Raw genomic sequence first — 9,939 nt, forward strand, 5'->3', positions numbered from 1 at the left:
GGGAGAACTATGAAATACTGAGGAAAGAAACTGCAGAGGATATAAACAGATGGAAAAACATATCATGCTCATGGATCAGTAGAATCAACATTGTTGAAATGTCCATACTACGCAAAGTGATTTACAGAGTCAATGCAATCCTCATCAAGATACGAATGTATACTTCATAGATCTAGAAAAATTAATTATATACTTCATCTGGAACCAGAAAAGAGCCTGAGCAGCCAAAGCAATCTTAAGCAAAAAGAATAAATCTGGAGGCATCACATTACTACACACCAAATTATGCTACAAGGCTATAATAACCAAAACAGCATGGGATTGGCACAAAAATAGAGACAGAGACCAACAGAACAGAACAGAAAACCCAGATATGAAACAAACTATATATCCAATAAAAGACTAATAACCAGAATCTACAAAGACTTCAATCAGCAAGGAAAAAAAACACGTTTAAAATGGGCAAAAGACATGAACAGAAGCTTTTCTGAGAAGATAGACAAATGGTCAATAAACATATGAAAAAATGCTCAACACTACTAATCATCAGAGAAATACAAATAAAACCACAATGAGATATCACCTTATCCCAGTTAAAATGTCTTTTATTAGAAAGTCCAATAACAATAGGTGCTGGTGTGAATGCAGAGAAAAAGAAAACTTACACTCTATTGGTGAGACTGCAAATTAGTACAACTCCTATGGGAAACAGTATGGAGTTTCTTCAAAGAACTAAAAGTAGGTCTACCATTCAATCCAGCAATCCCATTACTAGGTATTTATCCAAAGGAAAAGAAGTCATTTATTAAAAAGACACCTGCACTTGAATGTTTGTTGCAGCCCAAGTCACCATTGCAAAGATGTGGAATCAACCCAAGTGCCCATCAATTCATGAGTACATGAATAAAATGTGACAAACGTATACCATAGAATACTATTCAACCATAAAAATGATGTGTTAATGCCTTTTGCAACAATTTTGATGGAACTAAAGACCATTATCCTAAGCACAGTATCTAAAGAATGGAAAAACAAACACCATATATACTTGCTATTAAATTGGAATTAACTGATGAACACACACATACCCAGATGGAAGCAAAACTCAGTGTTATTCAAGCAGAAGAGGGGAACAGAGGATGGGCGAAAACCTACCTAACGGGTACCACGAACACTATCACGGTGGTGGACACACTTATAGCCCTGACTCAAGCATTACTACAGTGATCCATGTAACCAAACACATGTGGACCCCTTTAATATTTTGAAATTTTTAAAAAAATACCACTTCACTTCCTCTTGGCCTGTGAGGTGTCCATTGAGATATCTACTGCCAGTTATACTGGACTCCTTTACATGTTATTTCCTTCTTTTGGATCTTTTCTTTTTCATCCTTGAGCTTTGAGTGTTTGATTATATGCTTTGTGGTATTCTTATTTAAGTTCAACCTACTTAGTGTTCTTTGACCTTCTTGTACTAGATATGCATATCTTTCTTTAGGTTTAGAAAGTTCTCTCATACTATGTCTTTCAATGAACTTTGTACCCCAATCTTTTTTTCTACATCCTCTTTGAGACCAATAACTCTTAGATTTTCCCTTTTGAGACTATTTTCTACATCTTTTAAGTGTACTTATTTTTTGTTCTTTTTACCTTTTTCTTCTCTGCATGTGTATTTTCAAACAGCCAGTCTTCAAGCCATTACTTCTTTCTTTTACCAAACAATTCGGCTGTTGATGCATTTTTCAATTTGGCAATTGAATTTTTTAGCTGCATGATTATTTTAATCTCTTTGTTACATTTCACTGACAGAATTCTGAATTACTTCTCTGTGATTTATTGAAGCTTACTGAACTTCCTCAGAATAGATATATTGAATTCCCTGAGATGTCACATATCTCTGTCACTGTAGGATTGATCACAAATGCCTTATTTAGTACTTCTAGTGAGGTAATATTATTCTGGATGTTCTTGGTGGTTGTGGACATTCTTGGGTGCCTGGGCATTGAGAAGTTAGGTATTTACTGCTATCTGGCCTTATTTGTTCCCATTCTTTTTCAGAGACATTTCCAATAATTCAAAGAGGACTCAGTGTTAAATTACCTAAATGGTCACCACAGCCCCTTCAGCACTAGAGGGTGCTCTAAGCCCATGTATGCTATGACTCTTGCAGACTCATATAGCCCTGATGGATTTCAGTATGGGAGAATTTCCCAGATTACTAGACAAAATCTCTTGCTGTCTTCAGTCTCTTTCCCCTAAGCAAAAGGAGTCCCTTTCTGGGCTTGCCTTCCTGGTGCTGGGGGAGGTGTGGTGTGAGTACTCCTGTGGCCACCACAGCTGGCACTGCAGTGAGTCTCACCGAAAGCCCATGACATCCCAGAGCAGCAAAAGATAAGGGTTCACTCAAGGCCAGCAGCCACTACTGCCTGACTACAGGTGATGTTTATTCATGGACTGAGGACACTTAACTCAGCATGTGTGAAGCCAGCTGGAACTTAGGCCCTTCCCACCATGGCAGCAGATTCCCTTCTGACCCAGGGTGGGTCTAGAAGCACTATCCAGTGCTTTATTTTACTGCGGCTAGTCTGGTACCTAATTGTAAGACAAAGTCCCCTGTACTCTTCCCTTTCCTTCCCTCCAGGGGAAAGAGTCTCTATCTGTACTGCACTACATGAAGTTGGAGGGGGGGTGATGCAAGCACTCCCATGGTTGCTGTGCCTGGTGTCTTGCTGGGATACATGCCAAGCCCACTGACTGAGACCGGTGCCATGATGGGACTTCCTCAAGAACTGTAGTCACTATGGCTTGTCAGTGAAATTCATCTGGGGCACCAGGCCACTTTCACCAGTTGGTAGTGAAGCAGACTTAAGAGTTGGGTTCCTCCTACCAGTGTGGTAGATTCCCCTCTAGCCCAGGGCTTAACACTCTCCATGGGTACCAGCAGAATTCTTCCTGATGCTGTGTTCCACTGTGACAGGGTGACACTGAATTCCAATACAAAGTCCTACACTCACTTCATTCTCCCCCCTCCAATCATAGATTCTCTCTCCTGGCTGTCCTGTATGGGGTTGGGGGAGGGATGGTATAGGTAATGTGAGACTAGCCTTCCTACCCTCTTCAATTGTTATGATAGAACCAGGTACTGTGATCCTTCCCCTGAATTTTTGGTTCTTATGAAGGTACTTTCTTGCATGCAAAGTTGTTCAATTTGATCTTCCTTTAGGGTAGACGATTGATGGAGGATTCTATTTGGCCATCTTACTCCACCTTCCACCCATGTTTTTGGACATATTAGTTTCTTTTAGACATAATGTTTTCTTTTATTGAGTAGCATTTGGTTCTATGGATACAGCCATTGTGTTTATCCAATAACCTGTTCATAAGCACTTATTTCCAGTTTGGGGCTATTAATAAAGCTGTTATGAGATTTCAAGTACAAATTTTTGTGTGGACAACTGTTTTCATTTCTCCTGGGTAAAGACCTGCATTGAGGGATTGCTGGTTCATTTAGTAACTGTAAAATCACAGTACTACAAAACCTGCCAAACAATTTTTCAAAGTGGTGATATGATTTTACACTAACCAGAAATGTATAACAATCCAAGTCATGTTTCTTAAAAAAAGAATATCAATTGACAATGTATGTGCTTGTCTACTTCAGGACTCTTATCATTCCATTTGGTCTATTTTTCTATCTCAGGGTGGGGAACCTTTTCACATTGGAAGGCTGCATTAATTTAGCTGTAATCAAATAAGGCTGCATTCAAGAAACTTCCATTAGATATACTTAAAAATGTACATTATTTTGTAAAAAATCTAACTACTATGTACTTAATAATTTCAAAAACGAAAACTATTAATTTTAAAGTTAACTTTTTAATGAATTTGTTGTATCTGCTTTTCATTGGATAGCATTTTAATATTTAGTTTACGGCATCGTGGTCCACAGTTACCACTGAATCTAGATGAGTATCAGTCATTTGTGATTTTAAGGGCATCTTGATTTGGGTTAGGTAGGAGGATGTAGATTCCCAGCAATATGTGGTTGAAAAGCAAGAATGCATTTTTCGGGCATGTCACCAAAGGCGTGAGTATTCTACTGCATTTTTTCCATATTTCAATTGGATCTTTCTTAGCATCAAATAATGACTAAAATGTCATCTACTGAGGGCTCCATCAATTCCATCTGTAGTTCTTTAGGTGCCTTGGTGATACCAACTAGGTGAGGTTGAAATGCTAATTTGAGTGTGATATCAGGATTCTCAAAGTCAGTGAACCTTCATTGCATTGTCCAATTAATAGGCCTATAACAGCTGCGTATTATTCAAATGGTTAGCATATATAATCCTGCTCATCAATGGCTTTTGCTAACTGGAGAAGTTGTTATCCAAAATTTCCTTTTGAAGAAGAAATGTTTTGAAAAAAGATAGCTTTCTTTGAAATGCTTGGATTTTTTGCCACACATCATATATAGACTTGGTTTTACCTTGCAAAGAAATATTCAAGTCATTTTTATTTGACAAGCTATCACACAGAAATGCTGCATTCCTATAGAAATCCTCTTTCAATAATTCACATTACTAATTCTATTCTTCATAAAATTTAACTATCTGCTCTTACAGAAATAAAATTTTGGCTAACGACCTATCCCTGAGATAGCCAACACACTTTAGAATGATACAGCAAATCCACACCAAATACCTCATCGTTTGACATTAGCATGTTATGAATCTGAGGATGCTCTGCTGCACTTGCTGTCAATTTAGCCTTTATGTCTTACTAATATTCTAATTGTGCCAATCAATCAGGGACGATTATTTTGTTGAAACTTGTTTTATTCTTTGGTTTTTAAAATATATTCATTTAAAAAATAAAATTATAAAAGATGAACAAAAATGTATTAATAAAAAGGATTTGTTCTGTAAAATTTGTATTCAGTCAAAAAGCCTCCCTTAAGGATCTAAAAGGCCACAGGCTCCCCACCCATGGTCTATCTTATGGCGATACTATATTATCTTAATTACTGTAACACCATAACACATCTTGAAACCAGATACTGTAAGTCCTCCAACATTTTCAAGATTGCTCTGACTATTCTACATACTTTGAATTTCCAGATTTTAGAATCAGCTTGTCAGTTTCTTTAAAATATACTGCTGGAATTTTGCTGGGGTTATACTGTATCCATAAATCACCAAGCAGACATTTGAGCAAATTAACAATACTCAGTTTTGTAACACATATATGAGACATCTTTCCACTTATTTCAAATTTCTTCTCAGCAATATTTTGCACCTTTCAGTGTAAAGGTCTTGCGTATATGTCATTTGCATTGTTCTAATGACTATTTTATGCTATTGTAAATAGTATTTTGTTGCATTATTCATTGTTAATACTGGAATGCAGCTTATCAATTCTGCCAATTATTTTTACATCTGTTGATATTAATGACACAGTTTTTCTCACTTTGATAATGTGGTAAGTCATACTGCTGGGCTAATCCCCACTTAGTAATAATATAACATCCTTTTCACATTGCTAAATTCTATTTTCTTTTATCTTAAGTATTTTCACATCCATATTCACATGGGATATTGATTTTTAATTTCCTTTTAATATTTTTGTCAGTTTTTGTTATTGGGGTTATACTGGCCTCATAAAAGAAGTTGAAAATTTTCTCCTCTATTTTTTAAAAGAGTTTGTATAGTTTTGTATTTCTTCTAAACTAAATACTTGATAGAATTCTTCAGTGAAGTAACCAGGGATTGGAGTTTTCTTTTTGGCAAGTTTTGTAATTATCATATAATACTTCAATAAATATGGAGCTATTTTTAGATTTTGTATTTCTTGTTCCATAATTTTTGACAAGTTGTTTCAAAAGTTGTTTTAAAAGATGAACTCTGTCAATTTGATCTACACTATTCAATTTATTGGCACAAAGTTGTTTATAACATACCTTTATTGTCTTTACTGTCAATAGGCTATGTAGTGGCCGGGCGCTGTGGCTCACGCCTGTAATCCTAGCTCTTGGGAGGCCGAGGCGGGCGGATTGCTCAAGGTCAGGAGTTCAAAACCAGCCTGAGCAAGAGCGAGACCCCGTCTCTACTATAAATAGAAAGAAATTAATTGGCCAACTGATATATATATAAAAAATTAGCCGGGCATGGTGGCACATGCCTGTAGTCCCAGCTACTCGGGAGGCTGAGGCAGAAGGATCACTCAAGCCCAGGAGTTTGAGGTTGCTGTGAGCTAGGCTGACGCCACGGCACTCACTCTAGCCTGGACAACAAAGTGAGACTCTGTCTCAAAAAAAAAAAAAAAAAAAAAAATAGGCTATGTAGTGATACTCCCTTTTCATTTTCAATACTTGTTTTCTTTTTTTTAATTTGATCAGTTTTCTTAGTTTCCTAGGCTGCTATAACAAATTAATATAAACTAGGTGGCTTGAAACAACAGAGCTATACTGTGTCACAGTTGTGCAGGCTAGAAGTCTGAGATCAAGGCTCCCTCTGAAGGCTCTGGAGGAAGATTCTTCACCTCTCCGTAACTTCTGGTTGCAGGCTGTCTTTGACATTCCTTGGCTTGCAGCTGCATCACTCCAAACTCTGCCTCTCCCATGGCCTTCTCTGTATGCAAGGCCTTCTTATAAGGACAACAGTCATTGGATTTAAGGCCCACTCTAATCTATTAATAGTATGATCTTATCATAACTATTTACATCTGCAAATACCTTATTTCCAATAAAGTCACATTTTGAAGTTTCAGGTGGACATAAATTTTGGGTAGATATTATTCAACTCAGTGTATCAGTCTTGCTAGGTGTTTCTCAATTTTAATTACTTCAAAAAAAAAAACCAACTCTGTTGATTTTCTAATTTCCATCAACTTTGAAAAGGTTCTTAGTTAATATCTCTTCAAACATTTCTTCTGTACCATTCTCTCAATCTCTGAGACTTAATTGTAAAGATGGTAGGCCATTTCATTTTGCCTTCAAAGTCTTAGACACCCTATTACTTTTACTCTTTCTCTTTGATTTTCAGTTTGTATTTTCAGTTCCCTGTGTTCAAGTTTATTACGCCTTTCCTCCATGTACAGCCTTAGATCATATTCATTTCTAGATTTGTGGTTTTCTTACATTTCCATGTCTTCACTGAAATTCTGTATCTCTCTTATCATGTTTTCCACTTTGTTTTACTACATCTTTAGGAATTTTTATCACCATTATCCACCCCTGATAACTCAAACATCTGAGAAATCTTCAAGTTTCCTTCCAATGACTGTTTCCTCTCTGGATCAAATTTTTCTGCTCCTTTGCATGTCTTACAATTTTTTACTATGTGCTGGATATTTTATATAAAAGGGTAGTAGGTATTTAAGAAATAATAGTTACCTCCAGAAAAGAGGCTGGCTCTTCTTTTGTCAGGCTCACACAGTATGAGGCTGAATCAATCTGATCTACAGTTGAGCTATAATTTGATTCACTTTATCACTCCTTTCCAATATTTTGAGTGGATGGATAGGATTTCCTTTCAGCGGGGATTAAGACTTGAGCATTGGTGAGATTCTAGTGAAATCTCTGTGCTTTTTCAGCTGGCCTGTTAGTTTCCTAAACAATAGGACTTTTTTCTCTGCACTAATCACAATTGCATATTTTAGAATTTCTGGGGCATTCTCTTTGTAACCTACTCACGTACTTGGCTTTCTGTGCTTTGGGTGAACTCTTGGTCACATTATCAAATCCCTTGGAGGATAAAGTTGTTTACGCTGTTAAGAGCCATAATGCCTCAGAAAGACTTTTCCTTTGTTTTAGGTTTGTTCTGTCTTCTTACTTTCCTAAAAATGAGTACATCTTTTCTAAAACCAGCATTGTGGTTGTTTGAAAATAGGAAAGACATACATAATGAGACTTAGAAGGGTACTAATAAGCCAATATTTACTGAGTTTTTATCTTGCTGTGAGTCTGTACTGGACACAGCAGAAGAGATAAGTTATGTTTCTCTTTGATAAGTTCATTGAGCATTTAGAATATACGACACCTTTTCAGAAATATACAACATAATCTTAGTAGCTTGAATGAATAAAAACTAAGTTCCTAAATTATATTAGATCTCAGTTCTGATTTTCTAAAATCTGATTAAAGGTAGACTAGTTCAGGTTCCCTCTACCTTGTGATTCTGCCATCTCCTACAATCTTGTCATCAATATCCAATTGGTACAAAAAGAAAAAATTGGAGTATTCCTTTTACTCAAAACCTTAATATGAAAATAGCAAACACATCCACTCTAATTTCTAAAATTCAGTCTTATGCCTATGTCTTACAAGGTAAGCTAAAAACTAGTCTTGCTGTATAACTAGGACAGAAAAGATACAGATTTTCACTGTCAGTTCACAGCATCTGTCAATTCTGTGAGTTTAAATCCCCTTACTCTGTAAGCTAAACATTCAACACAAAAATGTTCACTGAATTAAAGAGAAAAATGCCTTGTCTATTCATCTAAGTTACTGTATCTGACAGTAAAGGTAAGGCATGTTTTGAAGGAGAGCATGGTTGCCACCCTTCCACTACTTCGGCTGCAAGGTTAGGAATTAACTTACATTCTAAATTTCTCTTTACTTATAATTCCCTCTTATATCAACAGTACCCACCCCCCATCCATGGGGACATGTTCCAGGACCCCCAGTAGATATCTAAAACCACAGATAGTACCAAACCCCATATATGCTGTTTTTTCCTATACATACATATATACCTATGATAATTTAATTCATAAATTAGGTACACTGAAAGAGTGATATCAATAAATAATAAAATAGAACAATTATAATAATATGCCAGGATCACTACCCTTGTGCTTTGGGGCATTATTAAGTAAAATAAGGTTACTTGAACACAAGTTCTGCAATACTTCACCAGCTGCTCTGATAACTGAGATGGCTACTAAGTAACTAACAATCAGGTAGCATATACAGCATGGATATGCTGGACAAGGGATGATTCATGACCCAGGTGGGAGGGCATGATCTTTCATCATGCTACTGAGAACAGCATGCAATTTAAAACATATGAATTGTTTATTTCTGGAATTTTACATTAAATATTTTCAGATCACAGCTGAGTATAACTGAAACTGCAGAAAGCAAAACCGTGGAAAAGGGAGGACTACTGTATTAATCTATTTAGTCTATGCTGTTTCTAAGGATAAAAGTTATAGTTTGATGAACTTTAATTCTGTCAATCTCTTTTTCACTATACTTCATAACTTAAATCATAGTTTCTTTGATACAACAATCAGGACTGGATGATATTTCCCGGGTGTGGTTACACCATAATTTTCAAAGACATGATACTTTTATGGTTTGTATCCAACTTAGTGATGCCAGCATTTAATCAATCAATGTTTATTAAATGTCTTCCATGTTCACTGTCGCTTGATATAGGTGTAGTATTTTACTCCATTTTCGGTCTTATAGTCCAGAAGTCTTCAGAAATATTATTTACTGATTCCTATATCTAACAACTTATTTATAATTGAGGTCTCCACCATATAAGCATTTTCCCTTAAATTGCTCCTTCTTACATTTTAAAATTTTTTCCACCACATTTTCTTCTGGCCATGGAACCATCTCTTCTAAAAAGATAAACCTTGTTAACCTTATTCAGATATTCTTTTGCAAACCAGTTTTCCACTGAACACTTTCTAAATGAGCATTTTCTTCTTTTTAATTTCATCAGAGATCTGAAAACCACTCTTTATCTGCACAGATACAGATCCAAGGAGAAACTACTCAAATACTTGCATGGCTAGAAAAAGAGAAAATTGTTTGGTAGATGCATGTATTACAATTATTTTGTGTATAGTTTTTATAGGATTGCTGATTTTATTCTTTAGAATATGGGCTCTACAAAGATTACAGCCCATTAAAAATGCTCAGTAC

Source organism: Microcebus murinus, chromosome 2, assembly GCF_040939455.1.
Source record: "Microcebus murinus isolate Inina chromosome 2, M.murinus_Inina_mat1.0, whole genome shotgun sequence".
In the NCBI taxonomy this organism is placed as follows: domain Eukaryota; kingdom Metazoa; phylum Chordata; class Mammalia; order Primates; family Cheirogaleidae; genus Microcebus; species Microcebus murinus.